At 44.6% G+C, this 12,594-nt stretch overlaps 1 pseudogene; it reads right to left on the reverse strand.

The window, feature by feature from the left end:
* Window positions 1–8,574: 8,574 nt before the first annotated feature.
* On the reverse strand, window positions 8,575–9,793 carry LOC116893108 (annotated as a pseudogene).
* Window positions 9,794–12,594: the final 2,801 nt, after the last annotated feature.

Below are 12,594 nucleotides of genomic sequence, written 5' to 3' on the forward strand. Positions count from 1 at the left end.
GAGTTTCTTGAATCCAGTTCGTTATAAAGATGACTAATCATTACCCCTGTCCTTTATTACCTGCTCTAAAACTCTTTTATATCATTGAACCTTGTTAGTCAGTGGTCCTGTTTATAGCTTCTGTTTATGCCTTGGTCTTTCTTTGCTTTTCTTCTTTTACAGATAATGTCTCCAAGACTAAATTTGATCTTATCAATTCTCCTTTTAGCTGTTCCTAATTTACTGTTGGACTACCTATTGACTCTCTTTATATTTCCTGATGCCTTTTAATGTTCACTTGTGAAAGCTGCATTTTGTTCTTCAAACTTGCTAGATATGTTTAAAAAATACCTGTTTGTTACCTTTCGTTGAGGTTGCCTTTTATTTCTTCCTGTCTATAGATATATATTGTCATCCCTTCCAGATTCTTGTATTTGCCAATTCCTAGAATCTCAAGAGCTTAGAGTAAAAATTTACTTTTCTTTATTATCACAGATCATCTCTGTCAGAGCCTTCTGCTTTTCCATTCCAACCCCTTCTCCACGGAAGCCCTGTACACTATGAGCCATGGTATAAGTTCAGGATCTTTCCTGGAGAGCAGGGATTGTTTAAGACTGACAGGTGCCTGGGTGTTCACTTGTCTGAAGCCATTCTTGCACAATATTCTCCCCAACTTGGAACTTTCACACACTTGTTCTGTACACCCAAGTGGCAAAGATGTTAAGTTCCGAGTCTCTAGTGTAAGCGAGGACACAGTGAAGCCAGAGAACTAGACCACTTTGTAGGTTGAAAAAAGGTTTATTGGGGATCAAACTGCCATTGATGTCTCCCTAGGGGCAGAGAAGACAGGGAAAAGGTAGGAAATCTCTGTCCGATTTAATGGAGGCATGTGAGCTCGAACAGCTTGGAAGTTAGAGTATTGGGAAGTCGGGTATGGGCCAGAATAGCCTGAGAACTAGTGTGGAGACTTAGATCTGTTGCAGGCTTGCTCGTGTTAACCAGAAACTCCATGCTCATTGGAGGAGGTGGTTGGCTCTACAGGGTGGATAAGGGAAGCAATCCTAAAGCTGACAAACAGACACCTGCTTTAGAAGGCCTCAGAGCAGTGCTGGCTTTAGATGGCAATCCTTCTCTTTACCTGGTCAGCATGCAGCTTGAGCTGAGCCTAGACTGTCAGTCAGGACATCATCAGTGGCACTGGTATTTTCTGAGTCTGCTTTGGACCTAACGTCTGATATTTACCAGATTTGGGGGTGAAAATAAGTGACTTGAGAGATTGAAGATTCCTTGAGGAACTTGGTGTTTTTATAACCCTCCTAACTTTGCAAGGACAACCCTTCAAGGATCTGTTTAGATTTTTGTTTTTAATGGGGAGATTGTGGTGCCAGGGATGAAAGCCAGGCCTCATATACTAGGTAAGCACTGTACCCAGGACTAAACCCCTAATCCAGGCCCTGATTTTAGTCAGGGGTTTTAGCTGTCAATCTCCTCTGTGTTTAAGTCATTCTTCTGTCACATAAACCCTTGGAGTTGGGCCAGTATCTACTAGACCTCCTGGTTTCCAAAGTGTTGGAGTACCTGAATGCCTTTGCTTAGAATTCCTTGAATTCCCTCTAATTCTCTTCCCTTTCTCTCAAGTTCAGTTAGCTGGGTCCTCCAATGTGTGGGTGTCACGTTTAGCATTTGTATGTGTTTCAGTGGCAAGTTCTCTTTTGTGTCACCATGTTTTCCAAGCCAGAAGGCTGCATATGAATCAACACATTTCCTTCCTGCACACTGTGATCCAAGAGTTGGGCTAGGAGTTGGGAGGATACTGTGGTGTGAAAACCAGACGCAGGCTCTCACCTCAGGGCATGTGGCATACATGAATCCTAGGGATGTGCTGAAAAGAAACTGAACCCATTCCAGAGGGACTGGGTCTCAGCTTCCAGTCCTCAGGACATTCATCAGGAAATCAGGCAGCTGCTCTCCCTCTGGCAGGTCATTCTCTGCCTTGGCAGCTGCAGGGCTGGATGTGCAAATGATGGGGCCAAGCTAAGCTTTGGGTGAGGACATCAGCTGTTCCCATCTTCTGCTGGCAGAGGCGAAACAAGAACAGCTGGGGAACCGGTCAGACATGAACTCCAGAAGTTGCCTCTCTGCCAGCAGAGGTGTCAACAGAATTCCTCTTGCCTGCACCTTCTGGGAGCACACACTAGATTTTTCCACACTTATTGATTTTGATAAGGGGAGGTTTGTATGACGGAGCATGACGGTGGTGCAGACACTCATCTGGATATCTTTGCAACTTTTGGAATGGATTCTGTGATTCTACATAAGTACATTTCTCTACTCACTTATCTAGGAAATGGAGACCAATCACCTAAATGACACCAAGATTTTGATGACTCACTAACTTGAGTTTTTTGGCCACCTCTTCATAGGAAAACTCGTGTTCCTTGAGCATCATTAATTCATGGGAAGTTCTGTTCCTCTCTTATTTCCCTCTGCCAGTTGGTCCTCATGAATTTCACAGTCTTTTGCCTGCTTCTCAACTCTGCTTGCCTTTAGAAGAAGCTCTTCATTGTACTTTTCTTCTCTGCACAGCTCAGGTCCAAGCCACGGGTTACAAAGGATCAAAGAAGAAGGGAATTTGCTAAGAGGTTGGGAGGAGGGATGAGATGAGACATAGTTAGAAAAGAAAGCTGAGACTGTTGTATTCAGACAGATATGACACCTCCCAAGGACACCAAGGACATGACATAAGGACCTGTATTTTATCTGTCTCCTCTGGTGTCATACCGGGTAGGTGGAGAGGGTCAAGGGTACTGGGAATTCTCCCACTATAGTTATGACAATGACAGGTGGCTTGAATTAAGAGCCAAAATCTGGACATGGAGAAATGACTTCTATATCTGTGAGACTCCAAAGAATCTAGGAAATCTTTTACTTTAGATTTTTCACAACTACAGAATGAAAATGTAGCCCGCTTCCTGGGCTATGGTAAGCACTAAGTTAAGGAAGTGTAGACATTCCCTTTAAATTGTACTGTTCTCCCCTTGTCAGTTCCTGCCACCTCAGCTTTAAGTAGCTTTTTACAAATATCCACTCAGAGAAGGGGAAGCCTTCCTTGGGTGCCACCTCACCCCAGGACATCTAGTCCCAGCTGGACTAGACACATCCTCTCTTCTCTGAGGAGGGATCTGTAAGGACAGGACTGGGAGGAGAGGTTGGGAACATGCTATTGGGATGTAAAGTGAATAAAAAAATAAATTATTGGGAAAAAACCTCCACTCAGACTTAGTCCAACACATCTGATTCCACCTCCAAGCTCCTTTTAAGAAACAAAGCTAAAGTAAAGATTTTGTTCCTATAGAACAGCAGTATTTCTAAAAGTCGACTGCCTTTACCTTGTAGGAGAGAATTAAACTTTTTGTTTGTGTTATTTCAATGAGCCAGTCCTGTTCTGAGAATGGTGTTCCCTCTCATCCTTCACTAGCCCACCCCAGGGAGGCAGGAGCCACAGCCAACTCCGTCCCTACTGGCAGGCCAAGGCCGGAAGTTTAAGATGTGCAGGGTCTTGGGCCTGGTAGGAAATGCAGCTGCCCCTGCAGGCGTGAATCCCTCTGCTAACTTGGAAGGCAGAGGGGGACTTCAGCTGGTCCCAGCAATTGTGGTGCGGCTTGCAGTTTCCCTCACATTCAGCGAGTGCTGGGATCAACCCTCTGAAGGAAGAAGCACGTTAGAATGAGCCCACAGTCCCTCAAAGTGTGTAGCCTTATGGCATCCGTTATACACATGGAGAAGCTTAAGCATGGAGAACTTGGGATCTGACTTAGCTACTGCAGCTGCTTAACTGGCAGAGTCAAATGCAGTTTGATGGTTGATTTCAGAGCCCACTAGGCTGATAGGGGAGGAGCCGCAATCTTTATGCACCCTTTTAAATCCCAGATTTTTCCCAGCTTCCACTTCTGATGACCCTGGGGTACCCTGGAAGGACTCAGCTTCTTTGTTTCTAGAAGGACATCGAGGTACAATAAGACTTGAATCTTTTACTTGGAGGGCCCCAGGACTTAGCTTGTGGGTCCTGACATTAGGAATTCACTTTTGGGATTCATAGAAACCCTTTGTTTCTGTACTAAAGAACCATAAAAGTTTATCAGCTTAACTGTGTTTTCTTTACAGGGAAACATATTGCATGACAAGCTCAATTCCTGACTCTATTTATTCTCATGAATTGATGCAAGATGCAGCCCGACAATTTTCACCCATGACAGATAGAATATTGATAAAAGTTATAATGTACATACATGGGAATACCACTTATTCCACATCAGCACCTACTTTTACTCTCAAGAACGAGAGCTCGCCATGATTCCCTTGGTATCCTGATGTGGCTTCTCTTGCAGGCAGCAGTCAATGTATTGCCAGGGCTGGGTCTTCATCAGCAGTCTTAATCAGAAAGGATCTGTTTCCAAATTTTATATCACCGTGCAGAATTCAGTTGTTTAAAGTGCTTGCCTGGGAGATGATGCTTCCCAGAAGTCCCTATTTCCCAAAGAAATGTTCTCAGCAACTGTTGAGAGGCCGTAGAGAATAAGGAGTGGGGTTGAGAGGGGGGGGGTCTGCTTCCAAGAAACCAGAAGGGACATAATCTAATCATGATGTGATTCCTAGAATCTGTGAGTTAGAAGAGACTTATGAGGCCAGTCTAGTCCATTCCTAAGGCAGTGGTTGGCTATACAAAGGTGTAACAGGGAGTCAGGTCCTTAAGGTCTTAAGCTGTCTGACACAGTGAGTCAGAGAGACAATGAGTGTTACCTTTGGACCCGTCTTTGACAGATAGACCTCCTGTTCTCAGGTAGCAGGATGGATAATTACATCCTGTCTCTAAAGCAGTTTTCTTCCTGCCTTTCATTCCCCAACTGAATTGTGGTGTTTATAGTTGTGTCTTCCTTGCCTCTGTCCCCAGATCGTCCTTCTCACTCCTACTCTTAGACTGAAAATCCATCCCAGATGTATTAAGCAGGGCTCTCTAGGGGAATAGAATTAGTAGACCACATACATATTCTTCAGGGGTTTACTAGACTTGTTTACAAATAACAGGGGATGGATAGTTTAACCACGGTCATCTGTACCTGAGAGGCTGGACGCTTCCGAGACCACAGAGCAGTCTGAATCTGTTGGCAGAAGGTTCCTGAAGGGGTTGCTGTCCTTTTTATGTTAGAATCTGAAGACACTGGAGTCTGATGTCAGCACAAATGGCAATGGTAGCAGAGATGAATGTTCTCACCAGCAAGAAGGGAGGGGAGCTATGACACATTGATTTTTTCCTGAGAATTGTGTTCCCTCTGGATCCCTGGTGCCCAACACAGCTCAGTGGCCAGATAAATAGCAGTGATGCAGTGAGTGAGTGACCCCATCTATTGGGCTTTCCCCACTTTCAACAAATGTGGATCAACTAAAGAGCTACTCTTTCCTACAGTTTTGCCCTTATCTGACCATTCAGGTAAACAGATACAAGCACATTTGGCAATTATTTAGAAGAAATGCATGTGTCCTCACGTTTGGTATGGCAAATGTAATATATCTAATATCATTGATCTAAAACACTATTTTGCCCCAACTATCGGGTAAACAAAATGATGATATGTCCCATGTTTCCTCTACTGGCACAGTCTGTGCCTCGAGTTGCCAGCAGCGCGGGAGGCTGTACACACACTGTAACTTGGGTTTGAGATTGGGTTAGTGATCCAGCGATGATGAACAACTGTGTGTTCCCCTTCCTCCCTTTTATTCCCTCTCCACAATGCTGGGTGTTCGCAGTAACTTTGATTCAAATGAGTAAAAATTCATTCTAGAGGCAAAATGCTCTTTCTAAACAGAGCGCAGCTTCAGCACCCACCAAATTCAATAGAGAACTCCACCAGGCTAATTTGCAAATCCTGAGTATTATCTTGCTTCCTCTCAGGTTTATTGGCCATCCTTTTATTTATGGCCATGTTGGACGCCTTCAGTGGCCTCGGGAAAATGTTCTCGTATGTAAGTTTGGAAACTTAGCTTGAAATATGGCTGTTGACAAATTCTCAGTAACTTTAAAAGAACATGTCCTAAGGTGGTACGCCATTTATCTTTATAATTCTCTCAGTGTTTACCATCTGTCCTTTATAGAAATAGAAAACAAGCTGAGATTATGGAATATGGAAGTGGGTTATCAAAGGAACAGTGAGCTTTGAGGTTTTAGAGAGCTTTAATGTACACAGCCATTGGGTGGCCTCATTAGTTTTAGGCCTGGGAATATGATCTTCAAGATTTATTTAGAGTCTGCAAATTAGCATGTTCATTTGTTTCATATACATATCAAGATACACATATGCACACACACACACATCCACATTTATGCATATCCAGGGAGATCTGCCTTTGAACTCTTTATATTTTATTAAGGATTTTATTTCTACATTCATAAGACTTTCATTGCTATATTCTTGCCTGGTTGGGGTAGTCAGGTTATACTGGCCTCTTAATAAGAGTTGTGAGGGTTTTACCTCCTCTTGTATTTTATGAAAGAGTTACAGTAAGACATTGTTATTTCTCTCTTAAACATCTGCTAGGATTCATCAGGGTAATAATCTGGGGCTGGGGTGTGTGTGTGTGTGTGTGTGTGAGAGAGAGAGAGAGAGAGAGAGAGAGAGAGACAGACAGACAGACAGACACAGAAGACATGAAGGTAGACAGAGACAGAGAGACAGTGAGAGAGAGAGAGAAAGAGGGAGGGAGAGAGAGAGAGAGAGAGAGGGAGGGAGAGAGAGAGAGAGGGAGAGAGAGAGAGAGAAAGAGGGAGGGAGAGAGAGAGAGGGAGAGAGAGAGAGAGAATGTACACTCATACATGTGTTGGGGAAAGGGCTTATTATTATTAGGTTTTTTGAGAGATTTAAATCTATACAGGCTTTTCTCATTTTAGGACAGTGTGGAAAATTTATAACTTTCAATTCTAAGTCTACATTTTCTGAGATATTCTTTTTTTTTTTTTTTTTTTTTTTGGTGAGAAAGGGTTATTCAGCTTATAGGCCATCATCAAAGGAAGCCAAGGCAGGAACTGGAGGCAGGAACTGGAGCAGAAGCACCGGGGGAATCTGGTTCACTGGCTCGCTTGCTCCCCATAGCTCACTTAGCTTGTTTTCTTAGACAACCTGGGGCCACCTTCCCAGAAGTGGCACCACCCACTGTGGGTTGTGTCCTGTGACATCAGTTATGAATCATAATAATGTCCCACATACGTGTCCACAGGTCAGTATGATGGATGTAAATCCTCGGCTGATGTTCCTTCTCTCAGGTGACTCTAGTTTCTGTCACACTGACAAAGACTAATCCACACACTGTCTCTGCACAGCCACTTCTGGTCCTCACATTAGCTCCTGCTTCTTCTTCCAGATATCTCCCCTGGCTAACAGGATCTAGCATGTGTTCACCTGGGGCAGCCAGGTCAGCCTGTCTGTGGGCCTCCAGGAGTGCATTGCTCATAGGTTGGCCCTATCTGTTTCAGGACAAGCAAAGGACCTGCCCTTGACAGCTTGGAGCAGGACCATGAGAAGGTTAGAGAGAAAGCAGGGTCTAGGAGTGATATGGCTTTGTGGTACACACAGATGACACAGCAAGGTTCCTTCAAAAAGGTAACATGGACAAACAAGGAACCAAAGGCCTCTTAGAGAGCCAGGGTGATTTTCTTGTTGCCACAAAGCAACATGGTGACAAAGGCAGAGATCAGATCGAGGTCCCCTGGATCCCCAGGAACCCCTGCCACCTGGTAGCTTGATCAGGCCCAGATCTCAGTGCAGAAGGAGAGCCAGGTGGGAAAAGAGTCTTAAATATAGTGCAAGGGCTGGAGAGGGGCAGTTAGTCAGAGTCTATGGAAGTTCAGAAGTTACTAGAATGACAGGTAGGTTTCCAATGGAAGCATATATGAACTTGAGAGGAAGGAGGGGTCCCCGGGGGGAATAATGGCTGAGCCCTAGGTAACTGTGATGGGTTTGGAGGAACATACAGCATATGTCTGGTTCAATGTGGGTCTTTTTTAAAGATTTATTTATGTATGTATTTATTATATATAAGTACACTGTAGCTGCCTTCAGACACACCAGAAGAAGGCATCAGATCTCTTTACAGATGGTTGTGAGCCACCATGTGGTTGCTGGGATTTGAACTCAGGACCTCTGGAAGAGCAGTCAGTGCTCTTAACCACTCCAGTCCATCAGTGTGGGTCTTTTTAATATATGGGTGTGTGCCATGTGCCATGTGCATGTGGTAGACGCCTTCAGGAGCCACGAGAGAGTGTCAGAGGGCCTAGAGCTGGAGCTACAGGTTGTAAGTTGCCATGTGGGTGCTGGGACCTGAACTCTGGTCCTCTGGATGAGCAACAGACTTTCTTAATTTCAGAGTCACCTTTTCTGGCCTTCAATGCAAGTCTTTGGCAACTGGGGTTCAATCCTCTTTTTCTTGCTGTTTCCCTCAACACTCAAATATGTGGCAGGGCAGAAATCCCTTTCTGAGCTTATCCCAGTAGCCCCTAGACTGTCTGAGACCCCTGACACTGTGGGTGAGGACACAGGATTTTATTCAGGAGGGGTCTGTCTCTTGCTGACACCCTGGATCCCCGTTCTTAGTCAGGGGTCCATCCCTGCTATTCCTGTCACAGAGAGTGCTGCCTGTGGTCAACCTGATGTGGTTGTGGGAGTCATGACAGGGTTGGTGGCGATGACAGCACTGTGTCCCAAGGCCCATGGTTTGCTGGAAGGACTCTCAGAAGCGAGTGGACATGGGGCTGTAGAGCACTGGATTAGCTGCCGAGCTGAGGTACAAGAAGACACCAGAAGCAAGGTGCACAAACTGGAAGGCAAGGTGCAGGCCATCAGTCCAGTGGGACACCACGCTCCACATGAGACATTCAGCATGGAATGGAACCCAGCAGGTGCCAAATACTATAACCAGCGCAATTAGCATCTTGGTCACCTGTCCCCATTCCCAGTCTCGAAGCTGAATACTTCTGTGGGAGACCTTCCGGGCTGCTGCAGATATCCTGCCCTTGACCTCCTCTTGGAACAACATCCTCTCCCTCTGCAGCCTCAGCCCAAGGAGCAGGTACAGCACACTGATGGTGACCATTGGCAGACAGAAGAAGAGCAGTATGGTCGTCTGTACTACCAACTTGTAGAAGACCTGGGAACGCATTAGCGTACACATAACTGATTCCGGCACCAGACCCTGTGCAGGGAACATAGAGTTGATTGAGGCCATGTAGGCTAGTGTTGGGCAGAGAGAAGAGAATAGCGAAGACCCAGATGGCTCCCAACATGCGGCGCACATGGGTCCGTGTCATCACAGACTTGGCTTGGAGTGGGTGCACCACGGCCACATAACGCTCCACACTTAGGGCCGTGACATTGAGCACTGAAGCCAGGCAGACAGTCTCAAAAGCAGTATCCGGAAGTAACAGCCACCTGCGCCCAGCTGGAATGGGTAATTGTGCTGCAACTCATAAAGTTCCAGGGGCAAGCCCACCAAGAGCACCAGCAAATCGGACACCGCGAGGCTGCTGTGGCCCCAAGTACTTCAGCCTCAGGGCCTGGTCACTAAGGTTCAGATCCTCAGGGTGCTCCTCGAGCTCACTGTCATTGCAGAACAGGAGGCTCGCTGAAGCATTTGGGGAGAGCTGTCCAGGAAAGAAGGAACAATCGAGGCAGGGAGGAGCTATGCTTTCTGCAGGGGAAGTCCTGACTGCCTTCCGAGATATTCCTATTGGCATATATTTTTCATACTGAATGCCTGTACAATGCATAATGATGATGAACCCTTTAGTTCCTGTAACTGGTAGATCATATTATTCTCTTTTTCTCTTATCTTGTTAGAGTTTAATAATTTTGTCATAGTTTACAGCTAACCAGCATAGGCTTGAATGTGTGCATGTGTGCACGTGAGCATGAGTGTGCATGCATGTGTTCCCCCCCTCTCTCTTTCTGGGTGTGTGTGTGTGTGTGTGTGTGTGTGTGTGTGTGTGTGTATACATGTACATGTGCAGATTCTTGTCTCACCTTGTTGAGGCAGGTTTTCTTTTATGGTTTGTACCATGGTATGTACTTTAGGCTAACTCCCATGTTTCCGGGAGATTGCTCTGACTCTATGTTCCATCTCTCTGGAAGAGTCCTGGAGTACAGATGTGTGCCTGTGTGTCATCTGTGTGTTATAGGGATTGAACTTAGGCCACCAGATGCATGACTCATGCTTTTACCTCCTTGGTCCTTAAAAGGATATGTACAAATGAACACATCTTTGAAAAATTGAAAAGATGTCTTTGGTTGTTTGTTTCCAATGTCATGTGTTTATGGAGGATGCACTCTGTTGGGACTACTCTTATACCTGAGTTAATAGCATGTGAGAGTGAATATTCTATAAGCATTTGAAAGCAATGTTTCTTCTATAGCTGTTGGAGGGCAGTGTCCTGTAAGTGGCATGATCTTGGAAGAGCTTACCCATCTTTCTCCTCAATTATTTGGTTCTTTTTTTTTTCGGAGCTGGGGACCGAACCCAGGACCTTGCGCTTCCTAGGCAAGCGCTCTACCACTGAGCTAAATCCCCAACCCCCTTTCTCCTCAATTATTAAAAGAAAACTAAAACCCTAGATTGAAGTTATAAAGTTGTTTCTCTTTGAAAATTCTTTAAGGTTACACATACATCAGTACGAAATTTCCTTTATGTCTGTCAATGGTCTATTATTATTGTTATTATTATTATTATTATTATTAATAGCAGTATAGTTATTACTATTATGGTTTTTTAAAATTATGTGTATATGTGTCTGTGTGTGTGTCTCTGTGTCTGTGAGTACAGTGCCCATGAAGGCCAGAAGAAGGCGTTACATCACCCTTGGAGTTCTGTGTGTGTCTATGTGGGGAATGTGGACATGTGTCTATGTGTCATGTGATTGCAGTATCCATGGAGACTAGAAAAGGGTATTGGATCCTCTTGAGTTGGTGTAACGTAGGCAGTAGTGAGCTACCTAATATGGTTGGTGGGGACTGAACTCGGGACCTCTGAAAGAATAGCAAGTGCTCTTAACCACTGAGCCATCTCTCCAGATCTGGAAATGATTGCTGTCTGAAGTCTTCTCTGATATATATGCAGCCACCTACCGTTTCCTGTGATGACTGTGTGCCTGTGTAGCATGGAGTCCCACTTTAAGGGTCACCCCTCCCATATATTGTATATGCATGTGTGTGGTGAATTTGTTGAAAACATCATACAGTAGGCTTTGTCTTTTAATCCATTTTGAGTGTCTTTGACTTTTAAAGAGAAGATTAATCCAATTATATTTAATCTGATTATTCATAGTGGGATAGGTTTTTAGTGGTTTTCTTTTTAAACAAGCCCTCATATCCTTGGTTTGCCTCAAACTTGCCATGTAACTAAGGATGGCCTTGAACTTCTGAATGTTTTTGTCTCTGCCTCCTTAGTGCTGAGATTATAGGTGTGCACCATCAAACACAGGTGGCTTATGTTGGTTCTGGATTGAACCCAGGGCTTTGTACATAGCCAGCAAGCACCCTACCCTCTACATCCAAGCCTCATGGGAGCATTAATCTCATTCTTCTATTTGGTTGTTTTTCTTACATTTACTGGCTTTTTATTTTTAATTGAGTACCATTAGGGTTGGTCCACTGTATTCTCTAGTTTTACTGTTGTATTTTAGTGATTCCACTGGGATTAGAATGGGCACCTTTAACAACCAAGGGACAGGAAGGAACATGGCATCACAGAAAGGTCACATGGAGCTGTTGTACTTTAAGGGACTTTATAGTTGGTTTTCCGGTTCCACTTAAACTATGCATCCATATAGCACATATTTTGATATAAAAATGAGGCTACTGATTTCTACCCAGTTGTGTTCATTATTTCATTAGCGATGGGAAATAGCTTGCTCCTGTACTAAGCTGTATTTTTACACATATTTGGGTGGTTTGAATACTTCCATTGGCTTCTATTGATCTGTCCCCATCACTGCTTAACAAGTCTAATATCTGTAAGAATTCAGTGTGTTGTCTTGTCCCTGCAGAACCTTGCTGTGCTTCCTTGAATATGCCCCATAGAAGCTTTTGAGTCTGAAATAAATCACAGCGAATGTGCGCAGGATTGGGTTAGAATTCCCCTGAGTTCAGAGAGGACGAAGAAACCTTGTGAAATGTGGCCACATGTTTCAATCTGTCCCCAAAGGCTGTGTCTTCCAGCCTGTCACACTGAACACTCTTTACTGATTGTATTATTGTTTGCAAATATCATCATATTTTCTTTGTGAGTTCCCTAGATTGCAATATTTCCATTTCTAATTTGAAGGGGCACAGAGAGATGGTTCATTGGCTGAAGGGCTCGCTCCACAGCACCTGCGTTCAGATCCCTGGCACCCACGGAAACAGTAGGCTTACAATAGCATGCACTTACAATCTCAGTGCCGGGAAGGCCCAAGACAGGAGCATCTTGGGGTCTCACTAGTCAGTGAGTCTAGCTAGTTGGTGAGCTCCTGAAACAATGAGACCGCTCCCCTCTCTCTTACACACACACACACACACACACACACACACACACACA

The sequence above is a fragment of the Rattus rattus genome, chromosome 2 (assembly GCF_011064425.1).
Source record: "Rattus rattus isolate New Zealand chromosome 2, Rrattus_CSIRO_v1, whole genome shotgun sequence".
Lineage (NCBI taxonomy): Eukaryota > Metazoa > Chordata > Mammalia > Rodentia > Muridae > Rattus > Rattus rattus.